The sequence below is a fragment of the Triticum aestivum genome, chromosome 2A (genome assembly GCF_018294505.1).
Source record: "Triticum aestivum cultivar Chinese Spring chromosome 2A, IWGSC CS RefSeq v2.1, whole genome shotgun sequence".
Classification (NCBI taxonomy): Eukaryota; Viridiplantae; Streptophyta; class Magnoliopsida; order Poales; family Poaceae; genus Triticum; species Triticum aestivum.
Window position 1 is genome coordinate 560,893,323 of NC_057797.1, and position 17,410 is coordinate 560,910,732.

The following is a 17,410-nucleotide window of genomic DNA, read 5'->3' on the forward strand; positions in this document are numbered from 1 at the left end:
GTGGCTCCGTGGATGCAGCCTCGTTCGTTCATGTGTAATGAGTTTGCACGTGGTTTCTTGGTTTAACTCCTAACCTTTCTATTAATCCTTTTTAATCTACACAACGGTGTATCAAATCAAGATAAGCTTTACATGAAAAAAATGCTTATCGATGTTATGCTTTCATTTTTGCGATCGGTTCATAGTTTCATCGACCGTAAAAGTTGATATACCCGTATCTGCTTAAATCATCCGTGAAGGTGAGAAAATAACGATATCCGCCACGAGCCTCAACATTCATCGGACCACATCCATCTATATGTATGATCTCCAACAAATCTGTTGCTCTCTCCATAGATCCGGAGAACGGTGTTTTAGTCATCTTGCCCATGAGGCACGGTTCGCAAGTACCAAGTGATTCATAATCAAGTGGTTCCAAAAGTCCATCAGTATGGAGTTTCTTCATGCGCTTTACTCCGATATGACCTAAACGGCAGTGCCACAAATAAGTTGCACTATCATTATCAACTCTGCATCTTTTGGCTTCAATATTATGAATACGTGTATCACCACTATCGATATTTAGCAAAAATAGACCACTCTTCAAGGGTGCATGACCATAAAAGATATTACTCATATAAATAGAACAACCATTATTCTCTGATTTAAATGAATAACCGTCTCGCATTAAACAAGATCCAGAATAATGTTCATGCTCAACGCTGGCACCAAATAATAATTATTTAGGTCTAATACTAATCCTGAAGGTAGATGTAGAGGTAGCATGCCGACCGCGATCACATCGACTTTGGAACCATTTCCCACGTGCATCGTCACCTCATCCTTAGCCAATCTTCGCTTAATCCGTAGCACCTGGTTCGAGTTGCAAATATTAGCAACAGAACCAGTATCAAATAGCCAGCTGCTACTGCGAGCATTAGTAAGGTACACATCAATAACATGTATATCACATATACCTTTGTTCACCTTGCCATCCTTCTTATCCGCCAAATATTTGGGGCAGTTCCGCTTCCAGTGACCAGTCTGCTTGCAGTAGAAGCACTCAGTCTCAGGCTTAGGTCCAGACTTGGGTTTCTTCTCCTAAGCGACAACTTGCTTGTTGTTCTTCTTGAAGTTCCCCTTCTTTTTCCCGTGCCCTTTTTCTTGAAACTGGTGGTCTTATTGACCATCAACACTTCATGCTCCTTCTTGATTTCTACCTCCGCTGCCTTTAGCATTGCGAAGAGCTCGGGAATTGTCTTATCCATCCCTTGCATATTATAGTTCATCACGAAGCTCTTGTAGCTTGGTGGCAGTGATTGGAGAATTCTGTCAATGACGCTATCATCCGGAAGATTAACTCCTAGTTGAATCAATTGATTGCAGTACCCAAACATCTTGAGTATATGCTCACTGACAGAACTATTCTCCTCCATCTTGCAGCTGTAGAACTTATTCGAGACTTCATATCTCTCAATCCGGGCATTCTTTTGAAATATTAACTTCAACTCCTGGAACATCTCATATGCTCCATGACGTTCAAAACGTCATTGAAGTCCCGGTTCTAAGCCGTAAAGCATGACACGCTAAACTATCGAGTAGTCATCAACGCGTGTCTGCTAGGCATTCACAATGTCTGCAGTTGCTGGTGCAGGTGGTACACCTAGCGGTGCTTCCGGGACGTAATTCTTCTGAGCAGCAATGAGGATAATCCTCAAGTTACGGACCCAGTCCGTGTAATTGCTACCATCATCTTTCAACTTTGCTTTCTCAAGGAACACATTAAAATTCAACGGAACAACAACACGGGCCATCTATCTACAATCAACATAGACAAGCAAGATACTATCATGTACTAAGTTTATGATAAATTTAAGTTCAATTAATTATATTATATAAGAACTCCCACTTAGATAGACACTAATCCTCTAAGTGATCACGTGATCCATATCAACTAAACCATGTCCGATCATCACGTGAGATGGAGTAGTTTCAACGGTGAACATTGAAGGAAATATGCCCTAGAGGCAATAATAAAGTTATTATTTATTTCCTTATATCTGATAAATGTTTATTATTCATGCTAGAATTGTATTAACCGGAAACGTAATACTTGTGTGAATACATAGACAAACAAAGTGTCACTAGTATGCCTCTACTTGACTAGCTCGTTAATCGAAGATGGTTATGTTTCCTAGCCATAGACATGAGTTGCCATTTGATTAACGAGATCACGTCATTAGGAGAATGATGTGATTGACTTGACCCATTCCGTTAGCTTAGCACTTGATCATTTAGTATGTTGCTATTGCTTTCTTCATGACTTATACATGTTCCTATGACTATGAGATTATGCAACTCCCGTTTACCGGAGGAACACTTTATGTGCTACCAAACGTCACAATGTAACTGGGTGATTATAAAGGTGCTCTACAGGTGTCTCCGAAGGTACATGTTGGGTTGGCGTATTTCGAGATTAGGATTTGTCACTCTGATTGTCGGAGAGGTATCTCTGGGCCCTCTCGGTAATGCACATCACATAAGCCTTGCAAGCATTGCAACTAATGAGTTAGTTGCGAGATGATGTATTACGGAACGAGTAAAGAGACTTGCCGGTAACGAGATTGAACTAGGTATTGAGATACCGACGATTGAATCTCGGGCAAGTAACATACCGATGACAAAGGGAACAATGTATGTTGTTATGCAGTCTGACCGATAAAGATCTTCATAGAATATGTAGGAGCCAATATGAGCATCGAGGTTCCGCTATTGGTTATTGACCGGAGACGTGTATCGGTCATGTCTACATTATTCTCAAACCCGTAGGGTCCGCACGCTTAAGGTTTCGATGACAGTTATATTATGAGTTTATGAGTTTTGATGTACCGAAGGAGTTCAGAGTCCCGGATGAGATCGGGGACATGACGAGGAGTCTCGAAATGGTCGAGACGTAAAGATCGATATATTGGACGACTATATTCGGACATCGGAAAGGTTCTGAGTGATTCGGGTATTTTTGAAGGTATCGGGGAGTTACGGGAATACGAGGAAGAAGCAATGGGCCTTAATGGGCCTTAGTGGGAAGGACCAGGAGGTGGCGCGCGCCCCTCCCAAGCCCAGTCCGAATTGGACAAGGGGTTTGGGGCGCGGCCCCTCTCTTCCTTCCTTCCCCTCTTTCCCCCTTTCCCCCCTTCTCCTAGTTGGACTAGGAAAGAAGGAAACCTACTCCAACTAGGAGTAGGAATCCTACTCCCCTGGCGCGCCCCTCCTAGGGACGGCCTCCTCCCCCCTTGCTCCTTTATATACGGGGGCAGGGGGACACCCCATAGACACACAAGTTGATCTTCGTGATCGTTTTCTTAGCCGTGTGCGGTGCCCCCTCCACCATACTCCTTGATAATATTGTAGCGGTGCTTAAGCGACGCCCTGCGACGATAGAACATCAAGATCGTCACCACGCCGTCGTGCTGACGGAACTCTTCTCCGACACTTTGCTGGATCGGAGTCCGAGGATCGTCATCGAGCTGAACGTGTGCTAGAACTCGAAGGTGTTGTAGTTTCGGTGCTTGATCGGTTGGGCCGTGAAGACGTACGACTACATCAATCGCGTTGTCATAACGCTTCTGCTGTCGGTCTACAAGGGTACGTAGACAACACTCTCCCCTCTCGTTTCTATGCATCACCATGATCTTGTGTGTGCATAGGAATTTTTTTGAAATTACTACGTTACCCAACAGTGGTATCAGAGCCTAGGTTTTATGCGTTGATGTTGTGCACGAGTAGAACACAAGTGAGTTGTGGGCGATATAAGTCATACTGCTTACCAGCATGTCATACTTTGGTTCGGCGGTATTGTTGGATGAAGCGGCCCGGACCGACATTACGCGTACGCTTACGCGAGACTGGTTCTACCGACGTGCTTTGCACACAGGTGGCTGGCGAATGTCAGTTTCTCCAACTTTAGTTGAACCGAGTGTGGCTACGCCTAGTCCTTGCGAAGGTTAAAACAGCACCAACTTGACAAACTATCGTCGTGGTTTTGATGCGTAGGTAAGATTGGTTCTTGCTAAGCCCATAGCAGCCACGTAAAACTTGCAACAACAGAGTAGAGGACGTCTAACTTGTTTTTGCAGGGCATATTGTGATGTGATATGGTCAAGACGTGATGAGATATAAGTTGTTGTTTGAGATGATCATGTTTTGTTGAAGTTATCGGCAACTGGCTGAAGCCTTATGGTTGTCTCTTTATTGCATAAGATGCAAGCGCCAAATAATTGCTTTACTTTATCGCTATGCGATAGCAATAGTTGCAAGAGCAATAGTTGGCGAGACGACCATGTAATGACACATTGATATAGATCAAGATGATGGAGATCATGGTGTCATGCCGGTGACGATAGAGATCATGATGATGCTTTGAAGATGTAGATCAAAGGCACAAGATGATGATGGCCATATCATGTCACATATTATGATTACATGTGATGTTTATCTTTTATACATCTTATTTTGCTTAGTTCAGCGATAGCTTTTTAAGATGATCTCTCACTAATTATCAAGAAGTGTTCTCCCTGAGTATGCACCGTTGCGAAAGTTCTTCGTGCTAAGACACCACGTGATGATCGGGTGTGATAGGCTCTACGTTCAAATACAACGGGTGCAAAACAGTTGCACACGCGGAATACTCAGGTTATACTTGGCGAGCCAAGCACATACAGATATGGCCTCGGAACACGGAGACCGAAAGGTCGAGCGTGAATCATATAGTAGATATGATCAACATAGTGATGTTCACCAATGAAACTTCTCCATCTCACGTGATGATCGGACATGGTTTAGTTGATTTGGATCACGTGATCACTTAGAGGATTAGAGGGATGTCTATCTAAGTGGGAGTTCTTAAGTAATATGATTAATTGAACTTAAGTTTATTATGAACTTAGTCCTGGTAGTATTTTGCAAATTATGTTGTAGATCAATAGCTCGCGTTGTTGCTTTCATATGTTTATTTTGATATGTTCCTAGAGAAAATTGTGTTGAAAAATGTTAGTAGCAATGATGCGGATTGGATCCGTGATCTGAGGTTTATCCTCATTGCTGCACAGAAGAATTATGTCCTTGATGCACCGCTAGGTGACAGACCTATTGCAGGAGCAGATGCAGACGTTATGAACGTTTGGCTAGCTCAATATGATGACTACTTGATAGTTTAGTGCACCATGCTTAATGGCTTAGAATCGGGACTTCAAAGACGTTTTGAACGTCATGGACCATATGAGATGTTCCAGGAGTTGAAGTTAATATTTCAAGCAAATACCCGAGTTGAGAGATATGAAGTCTCCAACAAGTTCTATAGCTAAAAGATGGAGGAGAATCGCTCAACTAGTGAGCATGTGCTCAGATTGTTTGGGTACTACAATCGCTTGAATCAAGTGGGAGTTAATATTCCAGATAAGATAGTGATTGACCAAGTTCTCTAGTCACCATCATCAAGTTACTAAAACTTCATGATGAACTATAGTATGCAAGGGATGACGAAAACGATTCCCGAGCTCTTCGTGATGTTGAAATCGACGAAGGTAGAAATCAAGAAAGAGCATCAAGTGTTGATGATTAACAAGACCACTAGTTTCAAGAGAAGGGCAAAAGGAAAGAAGGGGAACTTCAAGAAGAACGGCAAGCAAGTTGCTGCTCAAGTGAAGAAGCCCAAGTCTGGACCTAAGCCTGAGACTAAGTGCTTCTACTGCAAAGGGCTGGTCACTAGAAGCGGAACTACCCCAAGTATTTGGCGGATAAGAAAGGATGACAAAGTAAACAAAGGTATATTTGATATACATGTTATTGATGTGTACTTTACTAGTGTTCATACCAACCCCTCAGTATTTGGTACTAGTTCAGTTGCTAAGATTAGTAACTTGAATCGGGAGTTGCAGAATGAATAGAGACTAGTTAAGGGTGAGGTGACGATGTGTGTTGGAAGTGGTTCCAAGATTGATATGATCATCATCGCACACTCCCTATACGTTCGGGATTAGTGTTGAACCTAAATAACTGTTATTTGGTGTTTGCGTTGAGCATGAATATGATTTGATCATGTTTATTGCAATACAGTTATTCATTTAAGTTAGAGAACAATTGTTGTTCTGTTTACATGAATAAAACCTTCTATGGTCATACACAACGAAAATGGTTTGTTAGATCTCGATCATAGTGATACACATATTCATAATATTGAAGCCAAAAGGATGCAAAGTTAATAATGATAGTGCAACTTATTTGTGGCACTGCCGTTTAGGTCATATTGGTGTAAAGCGCATGAAGAAACTCCATGCTGGTGGAATTTTGGAATCACTTGATTATGAATCACTTGATGCTTGCGAACCATGCCTTATGGGCAAGATGACTAAAGACTCCGTTCTCCAGAACAATGGAGCGAGCAACTGACTTATTGGAAATAATACATACTGATGTATGCGATCCGATGAGTGTTGAGGCTCACGGCAGGTATCGTTATTTTCTGACCTTCACAGATGATTTGAGCAGATATGGGTATATCTAAACATAAGTCTGAAACATTTGAAAAGTTCAAAGAATTTCAGAGTGAAGTGGAAAATCATCGTGACAAGAAAATATGGTTTCTACGATCTGATCACGGAGACAAATATTTGAGTTACGAGTTTGGTCTTCAATTAAAACACTATGAAATAGTTTCACAAATTCGTGCCACCTGGAACACCACAGCATAATGGTGTGTCCGAACGTCATAACCGTACTTTATTAGATATAGTACAATCTATGATGTTTCTTACCGATTTACCACTATCGTTTTGGGGTTATGCATTAGAGACAGCTACATTCACGTTTAAAAGGGCACCATCTAAGTCCGTTGAGATGACACAATCTGAACTGTGGTTTGGCAAGAAACCAAAGTTGTCATTTCTTAAAGTTTGGGATTGTGATGCTTATATGAAAAAGTTTCATCCTGATAAGATCAAATCCAAATCGGAGAAATATGTCTTCATAGGATACCCAAAGGAGACAGTTGGGTACACCTTCAATCACAGATCCGAAGGCAAGACATTCGTTGCTAAGAATGGATCCTTTCTAGAGAAGAAGTTTCTCTCGAAAGAAGTGAGTGGGAGGAAAGTAGAACTTGATAAGGTAATTCTACCTTCTCCCTTATTGGAAAGTAGTTCATCATAGAAATCTGTTCCTGTGACTACTACACCAATTAGTGAGGAAGCTAATGATGATGATCATGTAACTTCAGATCAAGTTACTACCAAATCTCGTAGGTTAACCAGAGTGAGATCCGCACCAGAGTGGTACAGTATTCTTGTTCTGGAGGTCATGCTACTTGACCATAACGAACCTACGAACTATGAGGAAGCGATGATGAGCCCAGATTCCGCAAAAATGGCTTGAGGCCATGAAATCTAAGATAGGATCCATGTATGAGAACAAAGTATGGACTTTGGTTGACTTGCCCGATGTTCGGCAAGCCATTGAGATTAAATGGATCTTCAAGAGGAAGACAGACGCTGATAGTAGTGTTACTATCTACAAAGCTAGACTTATCGAAAAAGGTTTTTGACAAAGTTCAAGGTGTTGACTACAATGAGATTTTCTCACTCGTATCGATGCTTAAAGTCTGTCCGAATCATGTTAGCAATTACCGCATTTTATGAAATCTGGCAAATGGATAACAAAACTGCAATCCTTAATGGATTTCTTAAAGAAGAGTTGTATATAATGCAACCAGAAGGTTTTGTCGATCCAAAGGGAGCTAACAAAGTGTGCAAGCTCTAGCGATCCATTTATGGACTGGTGCAAGCCTCTCGGAGTTGGAATAAACGCTTTGATAGTGTGATCAAAGCATTTGGTATTGTACAGACTTTTGGAGAAGCCTGTATTTACAAGAAAGTGAGTGGGAGCTCTGTAGCATTTCTAATATTATATGTAGATGACATATTACTAATCGGAAATGATATAGAATTTCTGGATAGCATAAAGGGATACTTGAATAAGAGTTTTTCAATGAAAGACCTCGGTGAAGCTGCTTACATACTGGGCATTAAGATCTATAGAGATAGATCAAGACGCTTAATTGGACTTTCACAAAGCACATACCTTGACAAAGTTTTGAAGAAGTTCAAAATGGATCAAGCAAAAGAAAGGATTCTTGCCTGTGTTACAAGGTGTGAAGTTGTGCAAGACTCAAAGCCCGACCACCGCAAAAGATAGAAAGAGAATGAAAGTCATTCCCTATGCCTCAGCCATAGGTTCTATAGAGTAGGCCATGATGTGTACCAGATCTATTGTATACCCTACACTGTTTTTGGCAAGGGAGTACAATAGTGATCTAGGAGTAGATCACTGGACAACGTTCAAAATTATCCTTAGTGGAATAAGGATATGTTTCTCGATTATGGAGGTGACAAAAAGGTTCGTCGTAAAGGGTTACGTCGATGCAAGTTTTGACACTGATCCAGATGACTCTAAGTCTTGATCTGGATACATATTGAAAGTGGGAGCAATTAGCTAGAGTAGCTCCGTGTAGAGCATTGTTGACATAGAAATTTGCAAAATAGATACGGATCTGAATGTGGCAGACCCGTTGACTAAACTTCTCTCACAAGCAAAACATGATCACACCTTAGTACTCTTTGGGTGTTAATCACATAGTGATGTGAACTAGATTATTGACTCTAGTAAACCCTTTGGGTGTTGGTCACATGACAATGTGAACTATGGGTGTTAATCACATGGTGATGTGAACTATTGATGTTAAATCACATGGCGATGTGATCTAGATTATTGACTCTAGTGCAAGTGGGAGATTGAAGGAAATATGCCCTAGAGGCAATAATAAAGTTATTATTTATTTCCTTATATCATGATAAATGTTTATTATTCATGCTAGAATTGTATTAACCGGAAACGTAATACTTGTGTGAATACATAGACAAACAAAGTGTCACTAGTATGCCTCTACTTGACTAGCTCGTTAATCGAAGATGGTTATGTTTCCTAGCCATAGACATGAGTTGTCATTTGATTAACGAGATCACATCATTAGGAGAATGATGTGATTGACTTGACCCATTCCGTTAGCTTAGCACTTGATCATTTAGTATGTTGCTATTGCTTTCTTCATGACTTATACATATTCCTATGACTATGAGATTTTGCAACTCCCGTTTACCGGAGGAACACTTTGTGTGCTACCAAACGTCACAACGTAACTGGGTGATTATAAAGGTGCTCTACAGGTGTCTCCGAAGGTACATGTTGGGTTGGCGTATTTCGAGATTAGGATTTGTCACTCCGATTGTCGGAGAGGTATCTCTGGGCCCTCTCGGTAATGCACATCACTTAAGCCTTGCAAGCATTGCAACTAATGAGTTAGTTGCGAGATGAGGTATTACGAAACGAGTAAAGAGACTTGCCGGTAACGAGATTGAACTAGGTATTGAGATACCGACGATCGAATCTCGGGCAAGTAACATACCGATGACAAAGGGAACAACGTATGTTGTTATGCAGTCTGACCGATAAAGATCTTCGTAGAATATGTAGGAGCCAATATGAGCATCCAGGTTCCACTATTGGTTATTGACCGGAGATGTGTATCGGTCATGTCTACATTGTTCTCGAACCCGCAGGGTCCGCACACTTAAGGTTTGATGATAGTTATATTATGAGTTTATGAGTTTTGATGTACCGAAGGAGTTCGGAGTCCCGGATGAGATCGTGGACATGACAAGGAGTCTCGAAATGGTCGAGACATAAAGATCGATATATTGGACGACTATATTCGGACATCGGAAAGGTTCCGAGTGATTCGGGTATTTTCGGAGGTACCGGGGAGTTACGGGAATACGAGGAAGAAGCAATGGGCCTTAATGGGCCTTAGTGGGAAGGACCAGGAGGTGTTGCGCGCCCCTCCCAAGCCCAGTCCGAATTGGACAAGGGGTTTGGGGCGCGCCCCCTCTCTCCCTTCCTTCCCCTCTTTCCCCCTTTTCCCCCTTCTCCTAGTTGTACTAGGAAAGAAGGAAACCTACTCCAACTAGGAGTAGGAATCCTACTCCCCTGGCGCGCCCCTCCTAGGGCAGGCCTCCTCCCCCCTTGCTCCTTTATATACGGGGGCAAGGGGGCACCCCATAGACACACAAGTTGATCTTCGTGATCGTTTTCTTAGCCGTGTGCGGTGCCCCCCTCCACCATACTCCTCGATAATATTGTAGCGGTGCTTAGGCGAAGCCCTGCGACGGTAGAACATGAAGATCGTCACCACGCCGTCATGCTGACGGAACTCTTCCTCGACACTTTGCTGGATCGGAGTCCGGGGATTGTCATCGAGCTGAACGTGTGCTAGAACTCGGAGGTGCCGTAGTTTCGGTGCTTGATCGGTCGGGCCATGAAGACGTACGACTACATCAACCGCGTTGTCATAACGCTTCCGCTGTCGGTCTACAAGGGTACGTAGACAACACTCTCCCCTCTCGTTGCTATGCATCACCATGATCTTGTGTGTGCGTAGGAATTTTTTTGAAATTACTACGTTACCCAACAAACATCACTATGTTGATCATATCTACTATATGATTCACGCTCGACCTTTCGGTCTCCGTGTTCCGAGGCCATATCTGTTATATGCTAGGCTCGTCAAGTTTAACCTGAGTATTCCGTGTGTGCAACTGTTTTGCACCCGTTGTATTTGAACGTAGAGCCTATCACACCCGATCATCACGTGGTGTCTCAGCACGAAGAACTTTCGCAACGGTGCATACTCAGGGAGAACACTTATACTTTGATAATTTAGTGAGGGATCATCTTATAATGCTACCGTCAATCAAAGCAAGATAAGATGCATAAAAGATAAACATCACATGCAATCAATATAAGTGATATGATATGGCCATCATCGTCTTGTGCTTGTGATCTCCATCTCCGAAGCACCGTCATGATCACCATCGTCACCGGCGCGACACCTTGATCTCCATCGTAGCATCATTGTCGTCTCGTCAATCTTATGCTTCCACGACTATCGCTACCGCTTAGTGATAAAGTAAAGCATTGCAGGGCGATTGCATTGCATACAATAAAGTGGCAACCATATGGCTCCTACCAGTTGCCGATAACTCGGTTACAAAACATGATCATCTCATACAATAAAATTTAGCATCATGTCTTGACCATATCACATCACAAGATGCCCTGCAAGAACAAGTTAGACGTCCTCTATTTCTTGTTGCAAATTTTACGTGGCTGCTACGGGCTTTAGCAAGAACCGTTCTTACCTACGCATCAAAAACCCAACGATAGTTTGTCAAGTTGGTGCTGTTTTAACCTTCGCAAGGACCGGGAGTAGCCACACTCGGTTCAACTAAAGTTGGAGAAACTGACACCCGCCAGCCACCTGTGTGCAAAGCACGTCGGTAGAACCAGTCTCGCGTAAGTGTACGCATAATGTCGGTCCGGGCCGCTTCATCCAACAATACCGCCAAACCAAATTATGACATACTGGTAAGCAGTATGACTTATATCGCCCACAACTCACTTGTGTTATACTCATACATATGACATCTACGCATAAAACCTGGCTCTGATACCACTGTTGGGGAATGTAGTAATTTCAAAAAAAATTCCTACGCACACGCAAGATCATGGTGATGCATATCAACGAGAGGGGAGAGTGTTGTCCACGTACCCTCGTAGACCGAAAGCGGAAGCGTTAGCACAACATGGTTGATATAGTCGTATGTCTTCACGATCCGACCGATCAAGTACCAAACATACGGCACCTCCGAGTTCAGCACATGTTCAGCCCAATGATGTCCCTCGAACTCCGATCCAGCCGAGTGTTGAGGGAGAGTTTCGTTAGCACGACGGCGAGGTGACGATGATGATGTTCTACCGACGCAGGGCTTCGCCTAAGCACCGCTACAGTATTATTGAGGTGGACTATGGTGGAGGGGGGCACCACACACGGCTAAAAGATCAAAGGATCAGTTATTGTGTCTATGGGGTGCCCCTGCCCCCGTATATAAAGGAGCAAGGGGGGTGCGGCCGGCCTAGGATGCGCTAGGAGGAGTCATACTCCTACCGGGAGTAGGACTCCCCCCCTTTTCCTTGTTGGACTAGGAGAGAGAGGGGAAAGAGGTGGAGGAGAAGAAGGAAGGGGGGGGGGGGGCGCCGCCCCCTCTCCTTGTCCTATTCGGACTAGGGGGAGGGGGCGCGGCCCATGCCCTCGCCGCCTCTCCCCTCTTTCCACCAAGGCCCACTAAGGCCCATTAAGACCCCGGGGGGTTCCGGTAATCTCCCGGTACTCCGGTAAAATCCCGATTTCACCCGGAACACTTCCGATATTCAAACATAGGCTTCCAATATATCAATCTATATGTCTCGACCATTTCGAGACTCCTCGTCATGTCTGTGATCACATCTGGGACTCCGAACAACCTTCGGTATATCAAAACATATAAACTCATAATATAACTGTCATTGAAACGTTAAGCGTGCGGACCCTACGGGTTCGAGAACTATGTAGACATGACCGACACATGTCTCCGGTCAATAACCAATAGCGGAACCTGGATGTTCATATTGGCTCCCACATATTCTACGAAGATCTTTATCGGTCAGACCGCATAACAACATACGTTGTTCCCTTTGTCATCGGTATGTTACTTGCCCGAGATTCGATCGTCGGTATCTCAATACCTAGTTCAATTTCGTTACCGGCAAGTATCTTTACTCATTCCGTAATACATCATCCCGCAACTAACTCATTAGTTGCAATGCTTGCAAGGCTTAAGTGATGTGCATTACCGAGAGGGCCCAGAGATACCTCTCCGACAATCGGAGTGACAAATCCTAATCTCGAAATACGCCAACCCAACAAGTACCTTCGGAGACACCTGTAGAGCACCTTTATAATCACCCAGTTACTTTGTGACGTTTGTAGCACACAAAGTGTTCCTCCTGTAAACGGGAGTTGCATAATCTCATAGTCATAGGAACATGTATAAGTCATGAAGAAAGAAATAGCAACATACTAAACGATCGGGTGCTAAGCTAACGGAATGGGTCAAGTCAATCACATCATTCTCCTAATGGTGTGATCCCGTTAATCAATTGACAACCCATGTCAATGGTTAGGAAACTTAACCATCTTTGATCAACGAGCTAGTCAAGTAGAGGCATACTAGTGACACTCTCTATGTATTCACACATGTATTATATTTCCGGTTAATACAATTCTAGCATGAATAATAAACATTTATCATGATATAAGGAAATAAATAATAACTTTATTATTGCCTCTAGGGCATATTTCCTTCACAAACTTTGAACAGGAAAGCATCAAGCAAAGGTTCAAAGAGCAGCTAGTACAAAAGTTTGCGGATAGCAATAGGCTAGGCAGCTACTGCTACCACCATTATATTTTGCGAGCAAGTGCATTTCAGTGCAGCACATCATCTCCGACTCTCAACTAATCAGGGACTAAACATTTTCTCCAAAGGACTCCATGCGCCGAGTACGGCAACGTGAAAGGACGGCGAAGAAGGATTCGTATGCTCCGGGATATTCTGCAGGTCAAAGAGAGAAAACGGACCACGTCGCGCACGCACGAGTAGAACAGCCGCTCGGGCTTGGGCATGTCCATCGTAACCGCCGCCTCGGAGTCAGGTCAAGGGGAGGAGCAGGTTGGTCAGCGCGTCGTCGATGGATTGTCAAGAAGCTAAGGAGGGACGTGCAGGAGAGGAGAAAAGGGAGAAGACATCGCCTCAGTTTGGCCGCTCTAGAGCACGCACACTAACCTGCACCAAGCACGCGCACACTCAGAGTCACACACACACATACACATAGCTCTCGCGCGCACCCATCAACTAGCACACACTCATCTAGCCTAGGCACCATAGAATCAAGAGAGCGAGCAGGATGCATGCATCCGATGTCGCAGTGCGCAGAGGAGCACCGTTGAGCCGAGAACCTTCACGTCCTTCGTGCTGGGAGCCGCGTACATGCCTTAGAAGCCGGGTAGTCGATGGAATCATGTGCAACGCCGCGGAGGTCAGTCGCCCAGACCTGCACCAGAACGCCACCGCCGCTTTCGCCGGCGCTGTTGGACTCCTTGTACAGCCGCAGTGCCTGCACGTCCTCTCCTTCACCCCGCTGCTCCCGCCGGTAATGCTGCCATGCAGCTGAACTGCCGCAACTGATCTGGCGGAAGCTAGTTCGCTACTGCTGTCGCCACCATGTCCATCGTGTTTGGCTGGCCCCATGAGAACGGACGGGGAGCTCCGAAGCTCCATGGCCACCTAAGGTTCGTTGCACGCACAGACGCACCACAGGAGATCCACGTCCTGCTGCCGCACCGGACGCCTCCCAGCGAGATCCGCGAGCAACATCAGTCGCATCCCATCTCTGCCACAGCTTCTCTCGCCATGACCCTCCACCGCGAGAAACGGTGCATGGTTGTTGCAATGAGGAGGAGAAATCAGGGCAGAGATTGAGCCTTTATATATAGGAGCAATACTGCGGTGGATCGAACAAAAACGAACACGTAAACGACGTCTCTATATGGAACGATGGGGACCCCAGATCTCCACCCCTCCCCATACCATGCCGCAGGCCGCTCCGGCCGCGGCGGCCACCAAATCCGGCCATTATGGCCGCCAGCTGTGCCTCCAACCCCCCTTCCCGCCTTGTCGGAGCCCCTCGCCGCCCGCTGGAGCCTCGCTTCGACCCGGCGTCTCCTCGCAGCCCCCCTCCCCGTGGTCAGTGGCCTCGACAGCTGTGGCATCAGATCCAGCTTCAACGCCGCGAATCCTGCAGCGCGGCGGTCCATCCAAGGTTGGTGCGCGGCTCGGACCGCCGGATCTGGGGGCGTCCTCCGATGAGGGCCGGGCGTGCCTTAAATCCGTGGTTGTTCGCCCCTCCCCCTCGGCCAGTCCTTCCTCTTCGGGCTAGGCTGGCCCGGTGGAGGTGGGTTGGACGATGGTCAAATCCCGGAAGAATGGGAGGGCAGGCTCCCGCTCGGCGGATCGAAGCGGGCGTGCTTTGATCTCGCGTTTGGACCGGCGCAGATCCTTCAATGTCGCTGCTGGGAGGGAGGCCTTCTTAAGCCAGTTCAGAGGTAAATGTTTCCGCTGTCTCAGTAAGAGCCACCGCCGTGTTGACTGCCGGGATCCCCTCCGCTGCATCATTTGCAAGAGCGCTGGGCATTTTGGCAAGGAGTGCCCGCAAATCCAAGAAACGGTGGCCCAGGTGGGGCTGCCAGTGCTCGCCTGAAGTTCCTGGCGGAGTGCAGAGCTCCGGTCCGCGACCATGTCGTCTTCCCGCCTCCGCCTCTGCCTCCCCCCTGCTCCCATCGCAAGCCTTGGCCTCTGCGACCCGGCTAGGCGGCCACGCGAGAGCCGCAAGGTCGTCATGGCCTCTCCGGCGTTGGAACTTGAGGAGCACGTCCTGTGCCAGCACGCGGTCACCCTGACCGCCACGGACCGCTCGCACTCTACCACCCCCGCAGCGGTGGGCAAGGTCATCCTCAAGCAGATGTCTACCCCTCCGCACCTGCTCCGCGTCACCGCCCACCAGCCTGAAGCCTTCCTCGTCCACTTCGACCTCCCTGCGCACTGGGACAACGCCGTGCGCTGCGGCGTCATCAAGGTTGAAGGCTGCAAGTACTTCATCAGAGCCTGGAACGAAGACGATCACACCGTGTTCCTCAAGTTCCGTCATCACGTGCGCATTGTGGTGGAAGACCTGCCCATGCAGTTTTGGTCGCTGCCGGGTGCGGATGAGGCGTTCGGCGACATCGGCCGCGTCGACCAGCTTGATTCGCGCACCCTGGAGAGGGGGCACACCAGGACCTTCACGTTCTGGCTCTGGGTCTGGGACGTTGCCCACATCCCCACCAGGCGCGTGCTCTGGGTGCTCAAGCGGGGTGCAGGCCGGGCGGACGAGATCATCGGCCTCGCCCCCGCGGATCGCCGCATCCCCCCGCCACCCGGCGTCCGGCGCTAGGACCTGCTGATCCATGTCGACCTGCTGGAGGATTGGTTACCCCTCTCGCCGCGCTCGTCTCACTTCGGCCAGAGTGGGCTGCCTTCCTCTGACGAAGACGACGACCGCCCCTTCCCGCGCATCAAGCCCGGCACTTGGGTGGCGCGTGTCGAAGACGGGCAGGGCGGGGCCCGCAGCAGGGCATCGCGCGTCGGGCCTGGGGGCTGTGGCCCTGTGCTCGGTGGGGGCGCTCGCGACCACGAGGAGGATGGTGGAAGTGGCGGTTCCGGCGCAAGCCGTTCTTGGAAGGATCGCCTGCTCGGTCGCGGTTGCCACGCCAGGGGCTGCGACGGAGACGTGATCACGGATGCGCACCGCCGCCGCAGCAGATCGCCTGCCGGCCGCCGCCACGCGGCTGGCCGTCATGGCCGCCCTGCCACTGGGAGGGCATCCGACACTCCAGTCCTACGCGTCACCACGCCACTCCCCCTCCGCTCGGCCCCCCAGCGACGGAGGTTGACCGGGTGGCCCAGTTCTTCTCCTTCTCCGACAACGGACATGCCCTCTCTCCGCCCCCACGCATAGACTGCATTCAACTAGAGATGGAGAACGCCATTCAGGAGGCGCTGGTCACCCCTCAGGCTTTCGAAGACGGTGGCCGCTCGCCTTCTCCACCCACCGCCAAGCCTGCCAAACTGGAGAGCCCGGAGATGCTGCCGTGCCTGCTGCCCTGCATCGCCTCCCCTGCAGCAGCGACGGTGGGCTTCCAGATGGACGCGGTCATCCAGCAGGTGGGCTCCATGCAGATCGGCAGTAGTCAGGCGCAGGCGACCAAGCTGTTTGCAGTGGTCCCACCTCCAATCCTCCCAAGCCAGCCTCCTCGTCCTCGCCACTCTGCTCCGCCCAAGTCCAGGGCTACCTCCGCCCCCTCCCATCGCAGTGCTCGATAGGCAGCAGCTGGCATCTCCACCCCGGTGGCGCAGAGGGCGGTGCTGCGCCTAGTCCAGGAGCTTGGTGAGCTCGGCCCCAAGGACAAGATGACTCCGAAAGCGGCTGCGCAGATCATGAAGCATTTCCAGGAACCCCTCTCCGACAGCGACATCGTTGCAATCGCCAAGCTGACCGGCCTCGACCAGGAAGCTCTCAAGATTGCCACAGGCATGGCGGGGATCGCCGATGCAGAGGAGCTCATGCAAGTCTGATCATGTCTGTAGTATTAGCAGTAGCTAGTCTCCGCCAGCGGCTGGTCCTAAACCAGCTTGAGTTAGGTCTAGTCTTCATGTGTAGTTCTTCGATGTTGTGGTTTGATCATCGACGACGGGGTTTTGGGGCTATTGGTGGCCGTCGTCGCCCCTGGTGCTGCTGTAAGTTGTCTCTGTTCTGTGTTAGTAAAATCTTTAGTTGGTGGAGCAGATTT

The 17,410-nt window shown here is 47.6% G+C and overlaps 1 pseudogene; it reads left to right on the forward strand.

Annotated features, from left to right (window-relative positions):
• Positions 1–15,759: 15,759 nt before the first annotated feature.
• Positions 15,760–17,195, forward strand: LOC123191749 (uncharacterized; annotated as a pseudogene).
• Positions 17,196–17,410: the final 215 nt, after the last annotated feature.